Source organism: Chiloscyllium plagiosum, chromosome 27 (genome assembly GCF_004010195.1).
Source record: "Chiloscyllium plagiosum isolate BGI_BamShark_2017 chromosome 27, ASM401019v2, whole genome shotgun sequence".
Taxonomy (NCBI): Eukaryota; Metazoa; Chordata; class Chondrichthyes; order Orectolobiformes; family Hemiscylliidae; genus Chiloscyllium; species Chiloscyllium plagiosum.
The window spans coordinates 43966767-43981815 of record NC_057736.1 but is presented as its reverse complement, the minus strand read 5'-3'; positions in this window follow the sequence as shown (position 1 = coordinate 43981815).

Genomic DNA, 15049 nt, shown 5'->3' with positions numbered 1-15049 from the left:
CAAGTTTAGAAATATTACACTTGATCACAACATCTGAGTCATTGATATAGATTGTGAATACTTCAGGCCCCAGCACTGACCATGGCATATGAGCAAAAGCTCTATCATTCTAGTAAAATACCCAATTCCATACACTTTCATTTGTTTACTAACTTTTGGTGTGGGAATTTATCAACTGCAGATAAGTGGAGTTGAAATGCCCATCAGCCATGATTGAATGGCGGAGTGGACTCGATGGGCCGAATGGCCTTACTTCCACTCCTATGTCTTATGGTCTTATGGTCTTAAAAGCCTTCTGAAAATCCAAATACATCACATCCATTGATTTAATTTTTATTAATTTGTAGGGTAATATCATCAAACAACCCAATCAAAGTTATCAAACATGATTTCCTGTCATAAATCTGATGTATTTGGATTTTCAGAAGGCTTTTAAGACCATAAATCTATGTTGAGTCAACCCAATCGACCAATTATCCAGTAATCACATCCTCTATAAGAGATCTGAATATGTTCACTACCATTGACATCAAACTAACAGATATTTTGTGTTTTACTTTTCTCTCTCCTTCCTTTCTTTAATAGTGGGGTTACATTTGGAACCTTTTAATCTGCAGGCACCAATGCAGAATGAATAAGCATTTGGAAGATGGTCCCAAAGCATTTACTATCTCTGCAGTCGTCTCTTTCAACACTCTGAGTAGTAGCCATCAGATCCCAGGGATTTGTTAAATTGCAACCCCATCAGCTTTTCTAATGCTTTGTTTTATTAATAGTAATTACTTAAATATTGCTGAAAAATGAGAGATTTTGTCAAAAGTCTTGCATTTTGAATTCATAGGACAATTTGTAAGAAAGCCAATCGAGGGGAAAACCAAATTTGTACTGGATGTTTTTCCAGACCTGACAAGAGGGTTATAAAATCGTGAGGGGTATGTGAGGGTTCATATATAGAGGGGTATAGATTGCATTAATGGTATGTGTCTTTTCCCTAAGATGAGGGATTTCAAGACTAGGGGACATAGAGTTAAGGTGCGAGGAGAGCGATTTCAAAAAATGATGAGAGGCACATTTTGACACAGAAGGTGGTTCAGAAATACCTTCCAGAGGAAGTGGTGGATGTGGATACAGTTACGACATTTAAAAGATATTTGGATAAGTACCTGAATAGGGAAGGTTTGGAGGGATATGGGCCAAGACTAGGGAGGTAGGACTAGTTTAGTTTGGGATTACTTCCAGCATGGATTAGTTGGACTGAAGAGTCTGTTTCTGTGCTATATGATTCTATGTCTCTATAAGAGTGACTGCGTTACAACCTTTCATGAGTTTGTATTATACACAGCAAGAAACAGCCTAATCAGGACAGTTATTTATCTGCAGAGTGGTTTTGATGTGACTTTTGGGCACTTTGAGATGGGGACGGTTCTTGATATGAAGTGGTAGTTCAAGTTCCATCTGCCCTGAGCGTGTGTCTTAACAGGTTGATTGAAAATAAGCATAAATCCAATTTTGTTTTGTTACGTTGAATCAGTACATGTCATATCCTAGCATGGACATTGTCTCTCGGCATTAAGTGTTGTAATATTACTGCATATAGTTTACACTGGCACAGATGAACATCAGCCCCTTGAGTCTACCCTGCCATTCAATAAGATTGTGCTTGTTCTGATAGTGGCCACAATGTCTCACTCTCATTTACTCCTTTGACTCCGTTGTTGGTCAAGAATTCATCTGTATCCAGTGTCCCCTGGGAACAGAGTTCCACAAACCCACAACTCCCCGAGAGAGAAAAAAAATCATTTTCATCATAAATAGGAGACACTTTATTTTTAAACTGTCTCCCCATTCTCAAGTCTCCCGTGCCCTTTGAGCATCACCCCATCACATCCCCTCAAAATCTTAGATATCTCAATAAGGTTAACACGTTACACTTAAATAAAAATGTAGTGAGAACCTGTTGGCAGCTATTTATTTTTGCAATATGTCACAAAGTGATATCACTGTGTAAATGTATATACTGTATGCTGTTTATTTTTCCTCTCTTTTCTATTGATAAAAATTTATAGCCCTGCTTTAATGCGTGGTACAGATACAATAATTCATGTTGAATGTCACATCACAGGAGAGCAGGATGTATTAACACGGTTATTACTACAAGGCTGAGCTGTTGGCCCTGTCACAGCCTCTGCATCAAGACATCACTCAGACTATATATTCTGAATGGTCATACTGCAGTCTCCTCTGTCTCTGAGCAATCCCTGTTCAAACTGTTGGATGAGGGAGATGGCCGTGGTATATTATATTTTCAATGACAGCAAGACCTCCATCACTGGCCACTGACTAAAGAGTCCCTTCCTTTAGAGAAATTCATATTTTTCCCGATCTCAGCTCAGTTACTGTCATGTGAACAGCTGCAGTCTGGACAATTATTTCAATCTCACCTCTTTAGGGAGAGATGATAAACAGGTCATTTTTAACCCTTGCCTGTCTCCAACCTTCCAGTCTCCTGTCATGAATTTTCAGTACTGCTACACATCTACCTCTCTTTCCTGTGATGTTAACCTCTTGCTGGTGGGATTGTACCCAGTACAGAGCCTCCGAGTGGCGTGGTAAGACACAGCTGTTAATACCAATGGCCATCAAGGAGAGGATGATGTCCATCTGGAAATGCTGTGGCCTTGATTGTAATTGTAATTAGGCTCTCTATTAATGATGAGTTCACACAATAAATGCTTCACTCTATTTGATACGGAAGGGCTTCCCAAAGTGGGACTCTGGATCCCAAACTGAATTCATGAACTGTAATTTTTTCCCAAGCTCTAAAGTAGCAAAGACCACCACAGAGCTTCAACTGAATTGTAACAGTATTCTTGTTCTCACACTCTCGCTCTCTTGTTTCCTCCCTGTCTTTCGCAGCCTTGCACTTTCATGTTTTCCCACTGTTGCATTCTCTCAGTCTCACATGTCGCACTTTCACCCTCATACACCCTTGCTCCATTACACATTCTCAACCTATCTGTCTCACTCTTGTGATTCTCACTGAGGGGTTCCAACACTATCAAGCCTCAATATTAAAAATCACACAACACCAGGTTATAGTACAGCAGATGTATTTAGAAGCACTAGCTTTCGGAGCGTCGCTGCTTCATCAGGTAGTCAAAGACGGAGTCGGGCTCTGAAAGCTAGTGCTTCCAAATAAACCTGTTGGACTATAACCTGGTGTTGTGTGATTCTTAATGTCAACCACCTCAGTCCAACACTGGCACCTCCACATTAAGCCTCAATATGGGGTGACAGTGGGCAAAGCTTTAGGAAGTGCTGTGATACTGGGTTGCAGAGTAACAAGAGACTTCAATACAGCAGCTGAGCGCTACACCTACCTATACAGAAAGCCCTCAATCCTGACCTCACAATATCTATAACTGAGGGTAAAACTGGATGTACATTTAATCGCTGAGCTGGAAGGTTCATTTTCAGACGTTTCATCACCGTACCAGACAACATGTTCAGTGAGCCTCTGGACAAAGCACTGTTGGTGTTTCCTGTTTTCTATTTATATGTTTGGGTTTCCTTGGGTTGGTGATGTCATTTCCTGTGGTGATTCATTTCCCATGGTGATGTCATTTCCTGTCCTTTTTCTCAGGGGGTGGTAAATGGGATCCAAGTCAATGTGTTTGTTGAAAGAGTTCCAGTTGGAATGCCATGCTTCTAGGAATTCTCATGCGTGTCTCTGTTTAGCTTGTCCTTGGATAGATGTGTTGTCCCAGTCGAAGTGGTGTCCTTCCTTATCTGTATGTAAGGATACTAGTGAGAGAGGGCTGATTTCTCAGCAACAAACCCAAACAAACAGATAAAACGTGTCCAGAAACCCTAGTCACTCTCCCCTACATCAAAGACGTCTTGGGAATGACTGCCAGACTACTCAGACCCGATGGCATCATGGTAGGCCACAAACCCACCAACACACTAAAACAGCAGCTAATGAACTTGCAAGACCATTTACAGAAAACAAGCAAAACTAATGTCATTTACAAAATACTATGCAAGAACTGTAACAAACACTACATTGGACAAACAGGCAGAAAGTTAGCCACCAGGAAACATGAACATCAACTAGCCACAAAACGACATGACCCTTTCTCACTACTTGCAGATACCAACACTTACCAACAAGTTGTGATAGGCCTGACCCCACAGAAAACCAAATGACAGCCCTACTCAAAAAACTTCAGAAATCTGGAGAAATAAATAAGATCGACTTCCAAAAAATGAAACCAGATGGATCCAACACACCACGCTTCCACAGATTACCCAAAATTCACAAACCAGGAGCCCCCCTCAGACCCATAGTCTTGCTACTCGAAACACCAACTTACGAACTGCCAAGGAGCTACATCAAAGACTAAAACACTTAGTAGAAGACTCACACCACTCCACCCAAGAATTCCTGAAGACCATTAAAGACACCAAGAGAGATGAGGATGAAACAATGGTCTATTTTGATGCAACAGTCCTGTTCACATTCATCATCAACCAAGGAAACACTGACTACACTATTAGAAGAGCCAAAGACACATACACCAAACACCACCAACTTCATCAACAAGGACAGTATTGTCGAGCTAGTGGACCTATGCCTTACCACCCACTTCACCTTCAACAACAAAACCTACAGACAATCCAACAGAACATCCATGGGATCTCCGATATCAGGGTTCCTAGCAGAGGTAGTAATGCAGAGACTTGAACAAACAGCTCTGCCAACCATTCAACCCAAACTTTGGGTCCGCTACATGGATAACACCTTTATCATCACTAAACGAAACAAATTCGAGGAAACCTTCAAGACCATCAATGATACCCTTCCTGGCATAACATTCACTAAAGAGAAGGATAACAACAACAAACTGCCATTCCTAGATGTCACAGTAGAACGAATAGCCAATGGGAAATTCAAACCAACGTCTACATCAAAACAACACATACTGACCAAATACTGAACTATAGAAGCAATCATCCCAACATCCACAAACAAAGCTGCATTAGAATATTATTTCAATGAGCCACCACATACTGCAGCACAGAGGAACTATGCAGAGCAGAGGAAAATCACCTATACAGTGTATTCAAAAAGAATGGGTACCCAATGAACACAGTCCGCCGATTTCCCTCCTACATCAAAGACATCTCGGAAATGACTGCCAGACTACTCAGACCCCTTAGCATCATGTAGCCCACAAACTCACTAATACACTAAAACAGCAGCTAATGAACTTAAAAGACCCTATACAAATAACAAGCAAAACTAATGTCATTTACAAAATACCGTGCAAAGACTGTAACAAACACTACATTAGACAAACAGGCATCCAGAACCTCAACGTGAGTTACAAATCTTCACAAAATCCACTGAGGGTAAAGCTTCAAGCTCAAGAAAGGGACCATTTAAGTTTGGCTGCAGCACACTGAGGGTGGTAATAATTCTAAAGAATGCTCAGAAACTCAACAAAGACAGATAGCGCCAGCAAATTGTGGAGGGATGTCAGACAGTATTTAAAACTGTAAAAGGAACTAGTAAGCTTGATGGCAGATAGGTATTACACCGATACGTTGGTGGCATGTGGGATGGGGATGAAATCTGCTGCTGATTTCCCCCCACCCCCGATAGCTTTTCATGCAAACCCCCAACCTGCAAAACAGCTCCAGGCTTCATTTACCTGAGTGACTGCAAGAATCTGGGCCTCATTCCAGCCTCCCAGTGGTCCTGTGACTGGTCAGCTGCTGTGAGCAGGTTGGACATCCCACCCTTGGGGTCCTGATCCCATCAAAGTCCCACAGGTGGCTTCTTAAATGCCTGATAGGCTTAAGATACTGGTGGGCTCTCCCAGAGGAGAATGACACAGACATCTCGCAGTCCCTTCAGCTGGCAATCGAGAACCTGTTGTCTTGATAAAATTCTTCTCCAGTATTGCATTATTTTAAACGTTATTTCAGCCTGAAAGACACCAGGACCTGTACTACGCGTTGGATTTTACATTTCATTTGTGGATGTTTATTTGTCTCCATTGGGAGATATTTTGTCGTAACATTGTGACTTTTGACAAATATGTGTTAATTGGCAGCTATCTCCAGGTGATGTGATGTATGTGTTGTCAGTATGGAAACCAGGTATTGATTGCAGGAACTGTGGGAGCAAGCTTACAGACTATCACCCCTGCTTTACCACTTCCATTAAGGCATGGTATCAACCCTGGTTCAATGAAGAGTGTCAAGGATATTCCAGCAGTATACCTATAACTGATGTATCAACTTGGTGAAGCTACCAAATAGGACTACTTGCATGCCAAGCAGTCGTGGTAGCAAGTGATCTACAGAATTAGGTGAACCTAATGGATCAGATCTAAACTCTGTAGCTATGCCACATCTAGTTGCAAATGGTGGTGAACAATTAAATGAATAGAGGTGGAGGTTCCACAAATACCCCCATCATCAGCGATGGAAGAACCCAACACATCAGTGCAATCTTCAGCCAGAAGCACTGAGTGAATGATCCATTGCAGCCTCCTCCAGTGGCCCCCAGCATCACCAATACCAGTATTCAGCCAATCTGATTCACTCCACGTCGTCTTCGAGAAACGGTTTGAGACGCTAATACTGCAAAGGCTACAGGCTCTGACAATATTCAGGCAGCAGCTTGAAGACTTGAAGAACTTTCCATGTTTTTTGAGTGCAACTACAAAAACTGGCATCTACCCGACAGCGTGGAAAATTGCCAAGGTGTGTCTTGTACGCAAATGCAGGAAAAGTCCAACCCAGCCAATTAGCGCCCCATCAGTTTACTCTTGATCATTGGTAAAGTGATAGAAGGTGTCATCAACAGTGTTATCAAGCAGCACCTGCTCGGCAAAAACCTGCTCAGTGACGCCCAGTTTGGATCCTCCAGGACCACTCAACTCCTGACCTCATTACAGCCTTGTTCAAACATGGACAAAAGAACTGAATTCCAGAGGGGAGGGGAGAGTGACAGCCCTTCACATCAAGGCTGCACTTGACTGAATGTGGCATCAAGGAGCCCTGGCAAAACTGGAGTCAATGAGAATTAGGAGTAAACTCTCTGCTGGTTGGAGTCATGCCAGGTACATGGGAAAATGATTGTGATTGTTGAAGGTCAGTCATCTTAACTCCAGGACATCTCTAAAGTAGCTCATCAGGGTAATGCCCTAGGCCCAATCATCTTCAGCTACTTCATCAATGCCCTTCCCTCCATCATAAGGTCAGAAGTGGGGACGTTTGCCAATGATTGCACAGTGTTCAGCACCCTTCACAACTCCTCAGATACTGAAGCTGTCCATGCCCAAATGTAGCAAGATTGAGACAATATCTAGGCTTGGCCTGACAAGGGGTATGTGATATTCATAGTGTTAATATACCAGGCAATGACCATCTCCAACAAAAAGGGAATCTAACCATCAGCCCTTGACATTCAACATCCTGAGTGTTACCATTGATAATAAATTGAACTGGACTAGCCAGACTAATACTGTGGCTCCAACAGCAAATCAGATGCTAGGAATCCTGAAATGAGTAACTCACTTCCTGTCTCCCCAACTACAAGATACAAGTCAGGAGTGACTCCCCACTTGCCCGGATGGGTGCAGCTCCAACAAGCTTGACACCATCCAGGATGAAACAGTCCATTTGAAGGACACTACGTTCACAAACACTCACTCGGTCCATCACAGAAGCAACAGTGTAGTCAATCTTCCTTTGACAGCAGCCTCCAAACTCACGACAACTTCTTTCTGAAAGGACAAGGGTAGCAGAGACATGGGAACACAAGAATGTGCAATTTTCCCTCCAGCTTCTTCCCATCCTGACTTGGAAATCTATCCTTCAGTGGTGCCAGGTAAAAATCCTGGAATTCTCTTCCTAACAGAATTGCGGGTATACCCACACTAATTGGACCACAGCAATTCAAGAGGGCAGCTCACCACCACCTTCTCAAGAGCAGCAATGCATGGGTAATAAATGCTGGTCCAGCCAATTACACATCCACATCCCATGATGCGACTTCTTCATCCATCTTACAGCAACGCAACCTGCTCTCTGTCCACTTTGCAAAGGGGAAGCGTGTCTGGATGTAAGTGATTTGTGCAAAATCTTTCAAGCCAGTGCAAAGCTCTCCAGTATGTGTCATGTCACTCTCTGTAGACCTCAACAATTGTGTCCCACTCTGACAAGCAACTGAACAGCTCTAGAAACACCACAACAGCAATACACCAAGCATCAATCATTAAGTACTGAAGAAGGGTAACTGGATCTGAATTGTTAACTCTGCTTTCTCTCTACAGATGCTGCCAAATCGACTGAATTTCTCTCGCAACATCTGTTCTTGTTTCTGATTTCCAGCATCAACTGCTCTTCCATTTTTTCATCAATCATTAAGTAACCTGAAAGTAGTTAGTAATTCCTTTGAACAGTTCTTTTCATCGTTGGGTAAATATTGAGCTACACATGCTTAAAAGACGTTGTTAGCTGGAGTGTTAACTTCTACAATGATACTATGGGTGTTCACATCAATGTTATTACTAATAGTTGGCATCATAATTGTCTTATTCTGTATTTGTCCATTTGACACTTTCTCTCCACATGTTAACCTGCTCTTCAAATGAAATCCAATGCATCTAACAATTGAAATGCACAAGCATTTAGAAGGCCAAGTCACTCATAAAACTCAAAAACTGGGCACGAGACTGCCCTTTTACTGCCTCAGTCTTTCACATGAAACATTAAGCAAAGGTCATGTCCACTTGATTAACAGGATGTAAAGGTCTAAACAGCAGTAATTCAAGCAAGGAGTTTTCCCAGTCTGAATAATCTCCTCTCAAGGTAAAAGTCACCAGGCTTTCTGACCAGCAGAAGACAGCAGGCATGGAGTGTCTGTTGCATTTTCACCAACTGGGTCTGATCGTAATCAGGCAGAACTGGGTTTGACATAGAGTTGACATTTAAATTGTCCTCGTAACGCCAGCAATGCGACCGACACATTTTCATTTACAGCCGGCTTACCAAGTTCGGCCTCTTTCAGGCAATGGATTCCTGTTAACATGGAAATCTGTCTCCAATCGTTTGAATTGGAGCCTGGTTTCCAGTTTGGATTGGAGCTGTCACTTGTCCAGTTGCAGGTACTGAAGTAGAGCAAGCCTAACGATACATCAGCGGGAACTTTTCGAGTAAGGATCCATCATAAACTCCAGATTAGTTTATGATTTGGAGATGCCGGTGTTGGACTGGGGTGTACAAAGTTAAATATCACACAACACCAGGTTGTAGTCCAACAGGTTTAATTGGAGCACTAGCTTTCGGAGCGCTGCTCTTTCAACAAGTGATTATGGGTGTGGAGTGATTATGTACTCCACACCCACCTGATGAAGAATTGCACTCCGAAAGCTAGTGCTTCCAATTAAACCTGTTGGACTATAACCTGGTGTTGTGTGATTTTTAACAGATTAGTTTAAGAATAGATATGGAATGTTCACGAACAGATATAATTAATGTAAAAGATTTCACTTTCAACATAACGCTCCAGGCAGTTATTATTCTCACAACACATCACTGCCAGAGCAGACAGCTGCTTGCTGTAATCTAGAGCAGTCTATGATTCCTGGAAGAGGGTGCAGTCAATCCTTACTGTAACAGAGCCCCATTGTAACTCCAAGAGCTGTGTTCACTGACATAGGGTGCAACACCTTTCATTTAGATGGATAACCCCTTTTAAGACCCGCTGACAACTAATGCTAATAAAAAGTAAAAAATGATAGTGTTTGCAGTAACCTTGAAGGGAGTCTGGAATCACAGAGATGACAAGGTTGGCATTTAATGGATACAGGTGTCCTTCGATGTGATAGGTTTCTGTCAGTGTGAACTGGCTGATTAAATTCCAAAAGTCTGCACTGAGCACTTAGGTCTAATATTGCGATATTGCTGACATTGGTGCACTGTCCTCTGAATACAAGCTCTCATTACTTGAACTGATCCATCAGGCCAGCTGTCACATTCTGGAAAATGATGGTTCTGGCATTCATGTATTTTGTGAGACAGGAGTCTGATTAACTGACAGAATGGCAGCTTGGAGTGTGAATTCATCAAACCGACACAGTTCTTTGTCTGACGAACAGACTGTTTTTAATATTTACACTTCAGAAAACAACAGTTTGATAAACTGCCTGACTAACATTGTCCACATCCATCAACTGAACTATTCTTTAATATAGCTCATCACATAAGGGAGATCACCTCTTGGTGTACACTCTGAAACACCAGCAAACCCTGCTCATTATCAACCGAGCATCATCTGTGAGACTGAAAGTCCTGAATACATTTATTCAATATGGACTCACTGATGTTCTCGTCAGAGGTTTTGTAGGGTTCTAGCACCTACCTAGATGTTCCAGGTTCAAAACCCACCACAGAGCTTGGTTATGATGGAAGTGTTTGTAACATGAACAAATGGGTGACTGCCAACCTATCAGTCCTTCCAACAGCCTGTTGACAGGAGGTAAGGGCAGGAGAGCCTTCTACCACTGTCAAACCACTGCCGCATTTCACACACAAGACTGGACCAATCTGTTGGAATCCCATGACCAACCCTCACAGGTAAAGATAAGAAATAAGACGCACAGATATAATGGTGGTGTCAGTAATTCTTTGTGATATACTGAACAGCGCCCGGTTCACTGGTGAGATAATGGGGCTGTAACCGTTTCAGGATGAGATGATCTCAATTTTGTTGTTCTACAAAGGGGCTGCATTAATCTACGTGTAACAGGGATGAATGTAGTTCCATGGGGATATGATGATGAGATAAGACATATGAGTCAGAGTAGGCCACTCAGCCCATTGAACTTCTTTCACCATTCAATAAAATCATGGCTGATTTTTGACTTCAATCTGCTCCCCATATAGTCTTAAACCCAACAATCTCTCTAATCATGGTGACAGATTAGATTCTGCTAATTTGAAAGCAGTGTATATTTCCATAATGATTGTATCAGAGTGTCTCTGGTAGCACTGTGATATCCTGGGGGCATCTTTGGTTTCACGGGGTAATAAATGGCATGTTGCTCATTCCCTTATGTTACAAAAGGATCTTATCTGATTGCCAAGTTGTGTAATGTGTGGTCTAGGAGAAAGTGAGGACTGCAGATGCTAGGGATCAGAGCTTAAAAATGTGTTGCTGAAAAAGCGCAGCAGGTCAGGCAGCATCAAAGGAGAAGGAGAATCGACATTTCGGGCATAAGCCCTTCTTCAGGAATCTGTAGTCTGTTTTCTCTTGGTTATAGTTTGAGGATACTGTCTAATTAAAATAAACAAGTGGTTATCTGTGACTAAAACAGGGAATATTTACTGACCCTGGTTATATAATAAGAATGTACTTACCACATGATGATGTAATAGGCATATAGAAATTATATGGTAACGTAATCTAGACACTCTGTTACAATGCTACGCGAAGGTAATGTTCTGTTTAATTGATCATCTGATGGGGATGGAATTGTTGTGATGGGTGTTACAACTATTGGGTCAAATTGTAGTCACTTTGATTCCACCAATGAAGGACTCTGTTTTCTCAGGTAATTTGCACGAACAATGTACATTTCTCATTCACAGAGTCTGTAGTTCACTGGAAGGTCTGTATTGATTGCACATCCCTAATTGTCCTTGAAGAAGTGGTAGTAGAATTGGTGTGGTCCATATGTTGTCGCTACACCCACAGTGCTGTTAGGAAAGGTTTTCCAAGCTTTGACACAATGGCAGTGAAATAACAATGTTATAATTCCAAGTCACGATGGAGGTGATGTTTCCATAATGCTGCTGCCCTTGTTCTTTAAGGTGGTGGTGGTTGACAGTTTGAAAAGTGCTAATAAAAGAGATTTAATGTGTGCATTTTATTTTTGCTGCTCTTTTTAGATCAGTGGCAAAATGCTAAGGTATGATTTGGTGAGAATTACAGCATCAGACTGTTGTGTTGCTTGACTTGACTGTGACCCAACGCTCATTGTTCACACAAGCCCACAGATAATAATAAGAATGCCTTTGCAGTGTCGGACAAGTAAGTTGTGCCGTTGTTGTTCCTGGTGCCTGGTCAATGCTCGATCCAGTTTTATTCCTAATGAACGTTTCTGTTGCTGTGTGGTATGACTGGTTAGTTTGCCATTCAGAAGGCAGTTAAGAGTCTACACAATGCGCTGGCTATGGAGACACTGTAAGAGAGGATGGGTAAAGACAACAGATTTCTTTGACAGGCTATTTTTACAACAATCTGGCAGTTTCATTGTCATCATCATCATCTTATCCATAATTACAAATTATGCTTAAATTTTCCCAGCTGCCATTGTCTTGTCAAGAGGGCATTAGTCTGGACCTCTATATTATTCATCCAGTAATTTTTTGTGATGTAATATCCATTCTGCACACCATTAAAGGGATTTGGACTATTTCTTGACTAAGATAGGGGTCACATCATCTGTTATGATCCTTGTAGAGATTGATAAGTATTTAAGGGCTCTAATAGAAAGAAAACAGTTGGCTCGGATTCCAGTTTATAAAACATTCGCAGCAACAAAGCAACAAAATCAACACTGCTCAAACGTTAACTAACAGGGCAAAACATCTTTCAAATAAAATAGCAAATTTCACTCTCAATAAACAATGCAGCAAAGTTTCTTAGTTACAACAATTGCATTAATTTCTGAACAAATGTGAGACTGTATGAAAGACCGCAATCTTTCCATTGTGGTCCCCACTATGTACAACTTCTCTCTTCACGCTCAAACATTTTGACCCTTGAATGCACCAAACAAGTTTTCCATCCAAATTCTCAGATTGTCATCCGCAAAGTGCATGTTTCCAAACCCTCTTTCACTTGGTTACAATAGTTTGGGTGGCACAGAGACATCCCTCTCTGAGCACTTTAAATGGCCTGGTGGGGTCTGGCGCCAGAGGCTCTTGCCCAACCTCCAATCCATTTCTCCTCATGTCTTCAGCTGCCTGCCTTTCCCAATGAGAGCACACGCAGTGCGAACGCAGTCACAGCTCTGTTCTCAAAGATCTGCTTAAACACCAGAATCTACTAGAAGACCACAAAAAAGAAACATTTCCCCTCCAGAGAGAACCATGCTAGTTTCTCGGTGTGTTCAAAGTGGCCATTTAGAAAATTTAGGCTGACTTGGTCCTTCTGCAATTACCCTTTGCTCCTTGATTGTTTACACCAGCCCCTGGGAAATATCAATATTGAGTAGATTTACAAAGGGAACCTGGACAATATGATCTACTGAGTGGTTGTGAAAATCAGTAAGATTTGTTGAGATGTTATCCCTCTGGTTGCTTTTCAGACTGGAGATCTATGACCAGCAGTCTGCCACAAGGATCGGTGCTGGGTCCACTGTTTTTTGCCATTTATGTAAATGATTTGGATGTGAACATAGGAGGCATGGTTGGTCAGTTTGCAAAGGACACCAAAATGGGAGGTATAGTGGACAGCCAAGAAGGTTACCTCAGATTACAATGGGATCTTGATCAGATGGGTCAAGGAGTGGCAGATGAAGTTTAATTTAGATGGATGTGAGGTGCTGCATTTTGGAAAGGCAAATCAGGGCAGGACTTATACATTTAATGATAAGGTCCTAGGGAGTGTTGCTAAACAAAGAAACCTTGGAGTGCAGGTTCATAGTTCCTTGAAAGTAGAGTGGCACTTAGACAGGATAGTGAAGAAGGCTTGCCTTCATTAGTCAGTGCGTTGAGTATCGGAGTTGGGATGTTATGTTGCAGCTGTACAGGATATCGGTTAGGCCACTTTGGAATACTGCGTCCCATAGGCAGGATGTTGTGAAACTTGAAAGGGTTCACAAAAACTTTACAAGGACGTTGCCAGGGTTGGAGGGTTTGGCCCACAGGGAGAGGCTGAACTGGCCGGGGCTGTTTTGCCTGAAGTCTCAGATGCTGAGGCATGACCTTGTGGGAGTATATAAAATTATGAGGGGCATGGAGAGGATAAATAGCCAAAGTCTTTTTCTCAGGATAGGGGAGTCCAAAATTAGAGGGCATAGGTTTAGAGTGAGAGGGGAAAGATTAAACAGGGATGTAAGGGGCAACTTTTTCACACAGATGATGGTGTGTGTATGGAGCGAGATCCAGAGGATGTGGTGGAGGCTGGTACAATGACAACATTTAAAAGGCATCTGGATGGGTATATGAATAGGAAGGGTTTAGAGCTGGCAAATGATTTATTTCAGATATCTGATGGGTATGGATGAGTTGGACTGAAGGGTCTTTTTCCGTGCTGTACATCTCTATGACTCCTTCATTGGACCAGGATCGTTTGTCTCATGCTGAAGATTATGCGAATGGGGAAAGGGTTTAAGGTGGGTGGTGGTGTGAGAAGATGGATTGCCCAGCTTGTATGAGGTGTGGGAGAAGTCCCAATGGACTGGCTGACCTATCCCTGATCATCACAATGGCAGGAATGATGGGCTGAGTGGCCTCTTTGTGTATTTGCAGTGATTGCATGGCTAGAGTAGTGGCATTGCTGGCTGAGACAGAAACAACTAACTCAACACCATTGCATTGTTGTTGGTCAATGAACAATTGACAATAGGTGCAGGAATAGGCCATTCTGCCCTTTGAGCCTGCACCACCATTCATTATGATCATGGCTGATCATCCTCAATCAGTATCCTGTCCCTGTCTTATCTCCATAACCCTTGATTTCACTATCCTTGAGAGCTCTATCCAACTCTTTCTTAAACAAATCCAGAGACTGGGCCTCCACTGCCTTCTGGGGCAGAGCATTCCACACACCCACCACTCTCTGGGTGAAGAAGTTTCTCCTCATCTCTGTCCTAAATGGCCTACCCCTTATTTTTAAGCTGTGTCCTCTGGTTCGGGACTCACCCATCAGCGGAAACATGTTTCCTGCCTCCAGAGTGTCCAATCCTTTAATAATCTTATATGTCTCAATCAGATCCCCTCTCAGTCTTCTAAACTCAAG